The sequence below is a fragment of the Cherax quadricarinatus genome, chromosome 48, assembly GCF_038502225.1.
Source record: "Cherax quadricarinatus isolate ZL_2023a chromosome 48, ASM3850222v1, whole genome shotgun sequence".
Classification (NCBI taxonomy): domain Eukaryota; kingdom Metazoa; phylum Arthropoda; class Malacostraca; order Decapoda; family Parastacidae; genus Cherax; species Cherax quadricarinatus.
Genome location: NC_091339.1, coordinates 21,466,139 through 21,480,597, shown reverse-complemented (window position 1 = coordinate 21,480,597; position 14,459 = coordinate 21,466,139). Strand labels below are relative to the sequence as shown.

The window sequence follows — 14,459 nt, the reverse complement described above, 5'->3', positions numbered from 1 at the left end:
TATATGTATATCTATGTATTAAACCTGAAAATGTATCATGCTGTATTCCCTATTTTAGCCGCAGTTTACCATTATACTGGTAAATTGTAGCCTAAATGACTTGTCCAGTCGACAGAAATCAAACCTAACTTGATCCGACTTGGCACTCCGCCCCCCTCCTCCGGCACTACTTCAAGAATTAACACTACGCCCTCCAACTCCTCCTCCTCCTCCTCCTCCTCCGGCACTACATCAAAGTGCCACTGAGAACACTTCAATTAATATGCCTACACGGTTCACACGCAAGGCTGGAGGTGGTGCCGGGTTGTGGTGGGCAGGACCGGGGGTAAACGGTGTATCGAGTTCCTCTGTCAGCAATTGTGGTAGCAGAGACGACTTAAGTAGTGATTTAGGCCGCAACACGATATTTCACTTCACCTGAATTAAAAGGGGTTTATGGAAGGAAGTTAAAGGAATTACCTCCTTTTTGTAAACCAAAAAAAAAGGTCTTTTATGTAATTCAAAAATAATTTCCTCATGATGGTTCGTAAGAGAAGTTGCACTGTAATGGCTGTTTTTACGTTTCCGTAAGACAACAAAGGCACCTTTCCGCCTCAATTTTCTAACAAATAATATACTCTTCGTTCCCCTGAATGTTCCAAAACAAAAAAAGATTGGAGCCAACGACGCGCTAGCCTTAAAAACTGTAGTCGCTAGGTTTTTGGTTTGACTGCAAACCGCAGTGTCTGTAGGTGCCCGGAACCTAAGGTGAAGACTACTTGATGCATGGAAGCACCCATGAAGAAGGTTCCTGCCGCCTCCTAACCTGAACTGTAAAATGCCGTCAGTTATATAAACGTCGTAAATGTCCAAAATGCTGCAGCAAAGTTGGTGGTGGGTTTGGTGTTTTTCTTGCAGTGGACGAGGGTAATAACGATGGGACTGAGAATGAGATCATCCCGGCTCAAGATTACTACCTACGATCGCGTTGAAATCACCACTCTGAAACTTGTCTTGTATTCGCTTATTCCCACAATAATGCAACTGTGTAAGCGACTTCAGTGAAACTGCGTTTCTCAACTCAATGGACGCAAGTGAGTATACTTAACTAAATAACAAAAGTGGCTGTGAATGAAGGAGAGGGAAAAAACAAGGAAATAAGCAATGCAGTATTACACAGCGACTTGGGTAAGAGTGAGGCGCGCGGGAAGCAACTTCACGACCTTGATCATCTGAGTCAGATTCTTGTCTACTTTACGCTCGCTGCCTTAAATTCAAGTTCACGATCGTTTCTCTTGATGCGGACGAGTGCTGCAACCTCTGCTTTCACTCATTACTAACAGCGCTTTTCTTGGACATACAACTCATTGTGATGCACTTTAATTCTTGAGTATGGAGTGAAAGTTGAAAAAACTATTAAGGTATATGTGCCTTACTTAACATACGTAAATGTTTTGCATATGAAAGATTTCGATATTAAAAGTTTAATACCTAAAACGAAAAGAGCTAATAATAATGGAGGAGAGGAGTCATTCAGGGCCACCCACTCACCTTATCAGATTCATTACCTCGTTCGTCTCTCTTATAAACTAAAAACAACAAAAAAGTAGTGATAATTCAATCTTTTTTTCATAAAATGCCTTAACATAGGACATCTACAGTCACTGATGCACTGATATATCGACCACTTCACGTTTCGTCTATTACCAGAGTTGAGGGCCGAGTTTTCCCGGTTTGGTCACTTTGGGCAGTTGGGTGGACGTCTTGGGTACCTGTGTATGGAGTAAAGGCTAAGACCCACCTTGCCAGCTGGTAGGAACGGAGATGGGCTGGTCCTCTCCGTTTGATGGTCGGAGTTGGAATGGCGATGTGAGACTGCAGCCCGCCGAGTGTACTGTGCCTGGGCGCCCAGTCGCTAGTCCTACCTGCCGATGACGTCTGGCAACCCGTTACCTCCTGCTGCTGCTGCTTCTGCTTACTCGCTCTGCTACACCAGAGCTCCGTGGGGGACTCCTTCGCTGGACCTCGAGGAATCAACACCTCAGGACAGCACAGAACACCACACCGGCCACCACAGTTGGGAACCCGCACTCCTCAGCACCTAGACACGAGGCAACCCACACTCCACCCACTCCTCTCTCTCAAGCTATTCACCTCCCAGCCGGACCAAACTCTTAGATTCGCTTGCTATTTTCTAATAGCTGATGCTTGGTAGAGAGACAGATGAGTGCCGCCATGGCCCGTGGGAGGTTTTGGGGTTGGCATCCGGGTTGTGTATGGCCCGGGGCAGGCACGTCAGGAGCGGCGCTCTCATTGGTCACCCCACTTACCCTAGGGCCAAAGATGACAGGTCTCTGACCTCGATCTTACCAACCATCCACTTCGTTCTTACTGGCTCACCTCTCTGCATCACTTATGCTTTCGCCGGACAGCTAGAGAACGAACGCTCATCGTCGTGCTGCTGTGCACGGGAGAGAGCACAGGTGTGCTAAAACAACAGGAAATTAAAGCGGGTTGTGCTGGATGTTACAGTAAGCTCCGCCCTCGCGCTGACGTCAACAACGTGTGGCTTAGCGGATACTTCTGTGTCTCACAGGATTTTGTCTTCACAATTCTGATGTAAGGGCCTTTTTCTCTTCTTCCGATGACTTAACGTCTGTATCGAGGTTGCTGTATAGGGTCATGAGGTTGGAGCCTCCAGGAAGCCACACCAGCAAGCTCTCAGCCAGTCATGAGGAGACTGACCTCGTCCACGCAAGGGAAAACAATTTTATCAACAATTTACCGCGTTAGTTTTCAATGTCTCGCGGTAACCCTGAGTATGTACGTTTGTTTAACACTTCGAAAAAAGAACCCCGAGGTTTGTGTGTTAATCTTTAGCAATTGTTGGGGGTGAGTAGCAATACTCTAGCATAGGCCTTTTTCTTACTTTCCACTGTATTTACAAGCCTGCTTCCACTGCACTCAAGGGTATTTGAGATCAGGTTTGTCGCACCCTAGCGGCGTGCAAATCGAATATTACATGGTAAAATCAGGGAAAGTTTCAAAATGTACGCGAGAGAATGCTACAGGTATTATCCGTTATCCGCGTCTAGTGTGGTCATCCGCGGTAACACGGATGACCACACCAGATAACTGCCGTTGGTATACAAAGAATACATGTACCCGACTAACAAGATAGCACAGATGGCCACACCACAAGGGGCAAAGGTGGAAAAGTGTTTATGTATATACAAAAAAAAAGTGTTGGTATATAAATTAATATGAATTAACAAAACAACTAAAGTGGGCATACAAGGTAACACTCATGGGTACACGATACCTGGGCTACAAAATAAAAGCTTAGGCATACAAGATAACATAATCGGGAATAGGAGATAAAAATGCTCGGGCATACGAGATAACATATTTAGACATACGACATAACAGTTTCAGACATACGAGACAACAGGTTGGGATCACGAGGCTGAACAAGGTGATGATATACATGGGATATACAAGATAACAAGCGCAGACATACAGGATAACAGGTGTAGACATGAAGGTTAAGATTTTCTTGGCATGTAGGATCAGTTTTGGTCAGCTAACGGAAAAGTTTCAGTTGATTGCGAGTATTAATTGGCAGTGTTTACTTCGCCATTACCAGCCAATGGATCGAGCCTCCTCCATCACTCCTTGCGTAAAATGACTCGTATGGATTTAACGCCTCACGTAAAGTAAAAAAAAAAAGTGAGGTTTAAAGTCTATTGATTTCACGAAGGTCAATAAGGCTGACTTTCGCCATTACACCACCAGTCATGAATACTTCACCCCTTACTTGTTGAAAAAAAAAAAAAAAAAAAAAATATATATATATATATATATATATTATATATATATATATATATATATATATATATATATATATATATATATATATATATATATATATATATATTTTTTACTTGTTGAAAATATATATATATATATATATATATATATATATATATATATATATATATATATATATATATATATATATATATATATATATATATATATATATATATATGTTGTGCCGAATATGTAAAACTGGTCAATTAGCAAGAACTCATTTAAAATTAAGTCCTTTCTAAAATTTTCTCTTATACGTTTAAAGATATACTTTTTTCATTAATGTTAATGTAAAAATTTTTAATTTTGCTACAAAAGACTCTTAGAAAACTTACCTAACCTTATTATAACAAGAACAATTTATTTTAGCCTAACCCAACTAATTATATTTTATATTTGTTTACAATAATTTAATACTAAACAAACACAGTGAAATATATTTTTTTCGTTAGGTTCAGAATGATTTTGGCGAAATTATTGCATACACAAGTTTTCACTTGTCCTATATGGCAAGAGGAGCGTTGCTATTTAAGCCAAGATCGCAAGTTCTGCCTATTCGGCACGACATATATATATATATATATATATATATATATATATATATATATATATATATATATATATATATATATATATATATATATATATACAAACACTGATCTCTGGCTGAAGGGGACTCGAACCTACGAACCTTAGGACAAGGTACGCAGTGCTTTACCAATCTACCCACACTGGACAATACCTTGGCGTGTAGCTTGCGCTACACATTTGATCCAAGGCAGCCAGCCAGCTTTCAGGGAGAAGGCTTACAGCTTTTCATCTCATCCTCTGCATGCATCAGCCTTACTAGAGATTTTAACAATGCAAGGAATTCGCGAGAGCATTGTTAAAATCTCTAGTAATGCTCCTGCTCCACTTCTGGTTAGTGTGACTTTGTCAATGGTCCAAGTCTGACCGAAACTTCGTCGTAAGCTTCTCTCTTTTATGTGCGGGTTATTTGTGTATCGTTCCAGTCACAGTATTGTGCCTTTTTTTGTTACTCTAGTAAGGCTGATGCATGCAGGAGATGAGATGAAAAGCTGTAAGCCTTCTCCCTGAAAGCTGGCTGCCTTGGATCAAACGTGTAGCGCAAGCTACACGCCAAGGTATTGTCCAGTGTGGGTAGATTGGTAAAGCACTGCGTACCTTGTCCTAAGGTTCGTAGGTTCGAGTCTCCTTCAGCCAGAGATCAGTGTTTGTGTATATTTCGCCTGCTCTCGCGAATTCCTTGTATATATATATATATATATATATATATATATATATATATATATATATATATATATATATGGTGTTCGAGTTTTGCAATACTGTTGCAAAATATTTGTATCTGTTTAAACTGAGATACTCTAGCACAGTCGCCTGTCCAGGTTGCTAAATGGGACTTCAAAGTACTGTTGCCTTAGTTGGCTAACAGTGGGATTCTCCCAGTGTTAGTACTGCTAAGTGTTTGACTGTTAATTAGATTCTGTTCTGATTGCTAAAGAGGAGCATATTTTGCTACCAGTGTGTGTGTGTGTGTGTGTGTGTGTGTGTGTGTGTGTGTGTGTGTGTGTGTGTGTGTGTGTGTGTGTGTGTGTGTGTGTGTGTGTGTGTGTGTGTGTGTGTGTGTGTGTGTGTGTGTGTGTGTGTGTGTGTGTGTGTGTGTGTGTGTGTGTGTGTGTGTGTGTGTGTGTGTGTGTGCGCGCGCGTGCGTTCAGTTACAAGCCGCAGTCCCTCTGATGTTTTCACAGTGGTGGTTGTCTCTTACCATGATTGCCACACTGAATTTGTGTGTATCCTGCTACTCCCGATCTGCTCTGGATATCTGGTCAGAAATACCAATGAAAACTCGCACAGGTTCTCACAAGCATCTGAAGCACCACTTACAACGTCAGTCCAATCGATGTAAAGTCTTACAAGCAGTTCCGGAACTACTTACGTCAGCTTGATATACGAACAGTCTTACAAGCAGCCCCAATACCGCTTAAGACGTAAGCCAAATAGTACGAACAAAGTTCTACTAGAAGTTCAACTACCACTCACAAACCAAAGTTGAATATTTCAATCTAAATCTTGGGAATCACTTTTGTTTTTCTAAAGTAACATTTGCATAACGATGCAACACTGCCAGATTTCTGTGGTGATGGTAACTTCAAGGTGGTCACTGAGAGTCCTGATGTTGCTTTTCTTCGATGATGTTTCAAAATTTGTGTTCTGAGTAACACTGATACAAATTTAAACAGCGTTTAACGAAAGGAAAGGTAAATCAGAAAGAAACATATGCAGATCAAGAACAAACTCCAATATTAGTCATTACAACTACAATCGCATCAATAAATATAACATGAATGTGGTTCGTAAGAGACTGAACACTGTGACTGTAAGATGAGGCCACTCCACTAGACGTGGCCCCTCCACAGGACGAGTTTCCTTAGTAAAACACGCCCACTCCATAAGACGCGACCCCTTCATAATACAAGGCTCCAATAAGATGAAGATTCTCAGTCAGATAAATCTCTTCCATAAGACGTTCCTCCTCCATAAGGGCGTATGACTCAGGCGCTGAAGACAATACACAAATAACCCGCACATAAAAGAGAGAAGCTTACGACGACGTTTCGGTCCGACTTGGATCATTGACAAAGTCACACTAACCAGAGGTTATTTATTGTTGAAGACAACCCGAACAAGTGGCATAATATTGACTAAGTTCAGATTTAGAAAAGATTAAAACTAGGCATTAGCTTAGCAATAGAGTTGTAGAGAAGATGAACACTTTGTCAAGTGCAGTCACTGACGCTAATACCCCAGGAAGCTTAAAAAACAGACTGGACAATTATGTGAAGGAAAAATGGATGGGCTTGAGGAGTTGGGCAGCATGAGACAGCAAGTCTACTGCAATGATCCTCTCATCTTATGTTCTTACAAGAGATGACTATTTTATGGGACGCAATTTCTTTGTTTAAATAGTCCTATAAAACTTGGCCATTACATAAGCAGCGCCTCCATACAACGAGTCTACTCCGTAAGACGCACATCCTCCATACAACGAGGCTACCCCCATAAGACGCAGCATGGTAACGCCCAGGAAGGAGGTGTAACTGTCCACTGAAGGAAGATCCGCAGCCATTGTGCTACGCGCCCTGGCGCCTCATGCACGGAAGTCCTTACACAATGAAGCAGCAGCAGCAGCAGCGCCTCTGCAGTATTCACCCGACGGTTCTCATTACCAAACGCGGTTCATCTGAGGGGAATTCCGATTAGAGGTTGCTGTGCTCCTGATGGTGGATGGAGATGTCAGCCAGCTAAAAGTAATGCAACTATCGAATCATGAAGGCAACAACACTACGGCATGAACAACTCTTTTGTGCATTTATGAATATGTAAATGATGGTACGTAAATAAAAAAGATACCATCACAGGATATGGAGAGAGAGACTGCTTGACAGAGTAGAGAACAGAGCAAGACGTCTCATCTCTCGCCTGGACCCATCCTGGATGGATCTGTCATTTCAGCAGAGCCTTCAACATAGGAGGGATGTGGGTGGCCTTACTGTTATGTACAAGGCCAATATTGTCAAAATACCACACTTGGATCCACTTCGAGGACAGCGCGAAACAAGCTTTTATGCCACAAGACGGGCAGAAAGCAGCAACTTCACTCTGGCTGTACCCTTCTCCAGAACATCACTCCATCTGAGATCATACATACCCAGGATGACTCGAGTATGGAACACATTCGTTCAGCATAATGATGTCAACGAGATAACGTCAGTTGATCAAATGAAAATGCTGGCCCACAGATGGCTCCAACTTCATCCTGTTCCCTACTTGTATGTCTCATAACAATAAAAATGCTTTCAAATGAGCTGATGTAGGTAACAGCTCTTAGCTTGTCAATAAAGTTAGGAATCCTTAACCTGTAAATAGCTTGTCAATAAAGCTAGGGATCCTTAACCTTGTCAAACCATGTGTAAAAAAAAAAAAAAAAAAAAAAAAAAAAAAAAGAGAGAGAGAGAGAGAGAGAGAGAGAGAGAGAGAGAGAGAGAGAGAGAGAGAGAGAGAGAGAGAGAGAGAGAGAGAGAGAGAGAGAGAGAGAGAGAGAGAGAGAGAGAGAGAGCAGGGACTGCAATGAAACCAAAAGAGAGACTTTCCTTCAGGGAAGGGTGAGAAGTAGGCGGTGCAAGTGAGTTATGAGATCAGTAGGGCAGTGTTTTGTCTGACTTTAAGGCCATCACAACCACATCAGCCCACCACTACTACTACCACCACTATTACCACCACTACCACCACCACTACTACTATCACCACCAGTACTACTACTTCTATTACCACCACCACGATACACCACAACTAGCACTACCACCACCATCATCACCACTACCACCACCATCACTACCACCACCACACACCACCTGGCAATAACCATCACCAAAGAAGAATCAGCACAAGAAAGTGTGCTTCTTGGGGCAATCTTAGCCAAATCTTGTGAGAAACACTGTTGACAATTAAATGTGAGTCCTTGTAGGATGTTACTGTGTACGATTGTCACTACCAGTCTTTATTACCACCACCACCATCACCAGAAACACCACTATCAATACTACTACCACCACCTCCACCATCACCAGAAACACCACTACCAATATTACTACCACCACCACCACCACCACCACCAACAACAACAACAACACTACCACCAGAAACACCGCTACCAATACTACTACCACCACCACCAGAAACACCACTATCAATACTACTACCACCACCACCAACACTACCACCAGAAACATCACTATCAATACTACTACCACCACCACCACCACCGCCAGCACCATCACCAGAAACACCACTACCAGTACTACTACCACCACCACAAACACTACTAGTATGATCAAGGTGTTATTATTATTAATATTTATTATTAATATTATTAATTATTTTTACATTCAAGGGGAAGCGGTGAAGCTACAGAAGTGATACAACGCCTGGAAGAATGGGGGGACAATGAGGTATGATCCAAGGAAAGGAAAGATAGCTCCAATTCTTTGACTTCGTAGTGTTGATCTTTAGCTCCTGGACCTTTTGGTAGGGTTTAGTTACAGCTCCTGGGCCCGCTGAAGAAGCTGAGGTTTAGGTCCTCTGCCCTCTTCAGAGTTTGGAGGATGAGCTGCTGTACATGTTGCCTGGGGTGAGGTGGACGAGGCTGAAGTTATGATGATACACCAGGAAAACCTTGGCAGGTGTCGTGTATACTGCAACATGTTGACACTCACTCTACTTAAGATATTCGAGAGAACTCTAACAACGCCCAACACGTCTTATCTGCCTCGTTAGCTTGACTTCTTCACCCCATCTTCTGTCACCTCGTTAGCTTGACGTGTTCACCCCTTCCTCTGTCGCCTCGTTAGCCTGATGTGTTCACTTCATCCTCTGTCATCACGTTAACTTGATGTGTTCACCCCATTTTCTGTCACCTCATTAGCTTGACTTGTTCACCCCATTTTCTGTCACCTCATGAGCTTGACGTGCTCACCCCATCCTCTGTCAAACACCACACGAGACAAACATAAAAACAACTTAATTAAATTGTTAGTTAATCTAGATTAATTTATTTGTCATAGCTTACACAGTATAGATGGAAGAAAATATTATGACTGTGAACGCATTTACATCTGGGTAGGTAGGAAGAAAGGAAGGAAGGAAGGAAGGAAGGGGCAGAGGTTGTGTCTGAAGAGCTGGAGGGGTAAGAGAGGTTTCGGGTGCTAAGGGCTTGGACATCTAACAGGCTTTTGTGAGCATGTTTGATAGGAGTAGAGACACTTGAGTGTTATGATTTGACGTGATGGTGGTGGCAATAGTGATAATGTAGGAGCTTGTGGTAGAAGTGGTGATAATGTAGGTGCTGGTGGTGGTGGTACTGGTGGTGTGGACACTGGTGTTGGTGGTGTGGACACTGGTGCTGGTGGTAGCACATGCTGCTTTATGCAAATGCCTGTCTACTGTCTTCTCTATACCTTCTTCAGCCTTCACGAGTGTCTTTCTTGTCTGTAGGTCTTCACTGAAAGTGTATCTACTGTCTTTTCATTGTTTATCCTGTCTTCTCGGGATGTTTGTCTAACTTCTATATGACTTAATTAAATGGCTGTAGTCCCAATCTGTCTTGTTTATTTACTGTATTCCTGTCTGTTTACTTTGTTTCTGGTCATCCTCTGACACAAAATCCTGGTCATTTGAGACAGCATCACGTTTATCTCTTGACACAGCATCTTAGTCACCTGAAAAAGCATCCTAGTCATCCGTGAGAACATCCTAGTCATCTGAGAGAACATCCTAGTTGTCTGACAGACCATCCTGGTCATCTGATACAGCATCCTGGCCATATGATACAGCATCCTGGTCATATGATACAGCATCCTGGCCATATGATACAGCATCCTGCTCATCTAACACATCACCACACAGTATTCTAACCACATAGCATCTTGGCCACACAAGCATCCTGGACATCCCTTGTACTCACGACACAAAAAATAACACAAGAGTACTCGGGAGTTAATAACACTGTACTGGAGAGCGTCCTCACAATGTCGTGGACGCCGACAAGGTCACTGGTCGCTGAGAAAGGTCGCCCCTAGCGTCTCCCTCCCCCTTCCTATCATCATCATCTCTCTGAGGTCCATCGTTTATTGCAAATGATGATAGTCATGTTCTTATTGACCATGATAGCAGTGGAGGCTTGTTGAAATGGCCGGGGTTCGACTCTGTGAGGGTACTGGGAAGGGGCATTACTGCAGCTAGTGGCTGATCCAAGGGGAGGAGCAAAGGGGTAATGAGGGGCAAAGGGGAGGTGGAGCAGGATAGGTAAGAACACGAGGCTCCATTATTTTTTTCCTTCTCTCTTGTTTACAGTGTAGTGGAGGGGGAAAGATTCTGACAGGTTGTCATGTTTAAGGTGATAAATGAATGACACTGTAGCCTGGGATGATACCTCAGCCTGGGTACAGTGTTACGTTAAATAGATCTGGTAGAATGATAACTAATAGATGTAGTAGAATGATAACTAATATATCTGATAGAGTGATAACTAATAGATATGGTAGAATGATAAATCTGGTAGAATAACTAATAGATCTGGTTGACTTATAACTAAGACGGGGAGATATCACTACCATGAATGGGCCTGGGTAGAGGGTAGGATAACCCACACTGGGTAGAATACTACCCATCGACTACCATAATAATAAGAAGGGTTATAATATCACATCTATATTTTTTTCCGCAAAGTGGTATTTACCATCACTGAGTTACAAAAAAAAATATTATTGTAAACATTTAAAAAAAAAAAGAGGTGAAAAATGGAATTTCAGCACAATTCATCCTGACAACAGATGTCTTTCCTAACCTGACCTAATTTCTATCCTATTGTACCCCCCTCATCTACCTTGGTACCAGCTTGATAACGGTCCACCTCTATGATCCTTTCGGGTTTAGTGCTTATCTTCATAATAATAATAATAATAATAATAACAACAATAATACTAACGAAAATAATAATAATAATAATAATAATAATGATAGTAATAATAATAATAATAATAATAATAATATTATTATTATTATTATTAACAATATTGATGGTCAAGGAATAACCGAAAAGTCGTCATAAATCTATCACAAATTTGTGGGATATATGTAATGTATGTAAATATGCAAGGCCACTTTTTTTTGAGTTGCACCTAAAAATTTTGACTTGAAGATAAAAATTTTGACAAGTAGCTAATAAAAGTAACTGGTAAGTAAAAAAAAAAGTTTGATTCGTATCTATAAATCTTGACTTACAGTTAAAACCAAAAAACTGACATGCAGCTACAAAACTGATCTGGTACATAGAATTTTGGTTGTGAGAGTCACAAGGGAGTGAGGACGTGTGTGTACAAGTGCTGGGAAGCTGCGGTGCATCGTAAAGCACTTTAAATATAATGCTTAGCGAAGCGGTGATGTCACGGATACGTCATAGTTATGTCAGAGTAATGTCTTAGTTATATCAGGGTTATGCTATACTTATGTTAAAGTTAGTGGCTATTTAATTACCTTTCCGGAAGCCACGTCCGGTGCTGGGAAGATCCTGGCTGTTGTGAGAGTCAAGGAAACGGAGGACATACACACACACACACACACACACACACACACACACACACACACACACACACACACACACACACACACACACACACACACACACACACACAAAACAAGCACAAAACAGGCCTCTGGCATAGCAGCTAAATACCAGCATTAAGGACCGTAAAAATACTGCGGAAAAAAAATCATGAAATATATAAAAAAAGACTCGTGAACTACTATAAAAAAGACTCGTGCAAGATATCATGAAAAAGACTCGTAAAAAACATAACGAAGAAAGCTGGTGAAAGGTATTTCAGTATCATGGAGGCGGCGTGGACCTGGAGTCACGAGGCAGGAAGACACTGTTATTTACCCACATTATGTCCACGTGATGTAGTTTCTCTATGAAATAACAGAGGATATATATATATATATATATATATATATATATATATATATATATATATATATATATATATATAGGATGGGGTCCACCTCTGGTGTAAATTGTGGGACCCATAGCCTCGGAGAAGTGGATAAAAAGGCTTCAAGGAAGAATATTTGGATTTCTTCCTGAAGCCATTTGAATATTCCACTTCCCCTACCACCCCATCTTTTGAACTATTTTTTTTTTTTTTTTACCAATAGGAATATTTTATTACATAATATGGCACAGAAGATTTAAGAGATACATTGTTGATATAAAGGTGGCATATACGGTACATGTTGTTACGTGTGTATCACCGATTATAAGGCGAAAATCTCATCCAGCTCCTCAGAGCTGGGGCGTGTGCCCAAAATGCAGCATGCATTACCCCTTTGAACAGCCGCACTGAGCCGCTGGAACAGAAAACTAGCTGCCCTGGGATCCCTAGTTACCCTGATGAGTCTTTTTCCCAACTCCTTAAGGAAATTAGATGCACTCTTTCCCCATGAGCCAAGGGTCTCTGAGCCTATGGGAACAAACATATAATGATGGGCAAGTTCTCCATATTTTCTAGACTTTTGGGACTCCCTAAAGCTGGCAGCTGCCCCTCCTTCCTCCCTGGTGTATTGGAGATAGGTATCAGCCAAGGTAGATGCACATGTATAGTCCCACACCACCTGCTTCCCATCTGTCCAGGCTTGAAGGGTGATACCATCTGGACGCTTCTGGCTGCCATCAGATCTGCATAGTTGGGGTGGCTCCCTTACTGCTGGGCATCCAGCTGTTGTGAGGCTCCTCTTGATAATGTTATTAACCTCCTCATGTCTTGCAATCTTTCCCTCGGATTTACGGCACACAAGACCATGGTACCCGAATCGGTCTGCTGCTTCACTGCCACAAATACACCTGTGTTCGGCGAGAATAGGGGCGGCAAGTCGAAGGGCAACACCGATGCGGATGGTCTGTGGGTCGAGGCGTGTGCCAAGGCTGGAGTTGGGAACAGCCAACAGAAAGTCCCCAGCATGAGGGGCTCTCACTGCCAGGAGGCGGGCTCTATCCTTCCCTGACACACTCTGAAGCATCGTTGAGGCTATATTTTCCACTATTGGACCATCCCAGTGCGATTGTTTGTAGTTGTTGGGGGGAGCAGGTCTGGTTTCTGAGCCCGTTAGATTATCCCAGATCATTGCTCCGTCAATGAATTTTTGGTCCTGGGCTCCAATCTTGTCCCTAAGATGTTCAGGGAGAATCGCTGCTACAAGCTCTCTGGATGCAATACACGAGGACAGAAAAGCAGGTAACGCAATCTGTGATGACTTGCGGACACCAATGCCTCCTAGTCTGACTGGAAGTGTAGCTTGGTTCCACTGCCCGTCTTCTAGAGTAAGGTTAAGTACTTTCGTAAAAATCTGCCTCAGAATACTGTCATATTCGTGCAGTATAGGGTTATCATATGAAGGTGCACATCTTAGGAAATATGTCAACCTGGGCAGACTCAAGCACTTTGTGAGAAGGTACAAGGCATCGTGGGTGTCCAGATTGCCTATTCGTTGTTCCATTCTCCTTAACTCTTCCAATTTCTTCCTGAGAATTGTGTCAATGGCATTGCTTCCCAGAGGTGCTCCTAGCAAGACACTATTTGTGGGGGCAATGACTGCTGCTCCTGGTAGTTTTGATCTCACTGCATTTATCACTTGTTGACTGACTGAGATGATTTCACATTTGGATGGATTCAGGATGAGACCCATTTCCTGTCCCCGTGTCATTACCTGTGTAAGGTCATGTAGGAGGGACTCCTTTGTACCTGCTGGTGTGCCATCATCTAGGAACCAGATGTTTAGCTCGCTGGTCAGTCTGACTGTGATTTCCCTAACTGCAATACAGAAGAGAAATGGTGCAAGAGGATCTCCTTGTTGGACACCCTCCGATGATGTGATTTCATGCTCTCCAAAGAGAAGCATTGATTCCTTGCTATACCCAGCTGAAACAAAAGGGAAGAGACCAGGGAAATGTTCTTGTACTGCTGCTAATA

General features: G+C 42.3%; 1 protein-coding gene across 1 annotated transcript in view; it reads right to left on the bottom strand.

Annotated features, from left to right (window-relative positions):
• Nucleotides 1–2,797, bottom strand: part of tnc (tenectin) — a 192,435-nt gene extending 189,638 nt beyond the window's left edge. The window contains exon 1 of the mRNA XM_070094802.1: nt 1,781–2,797. The gene's annotated coding sequence lies outside the window, so the exon portion shown is untranslated. The remainder of the gene's footprint in view (nt 1–1,780) is intronic.
• Nucleotides 2,798–14,459: the final 11,662 nt, after the last annotated feature.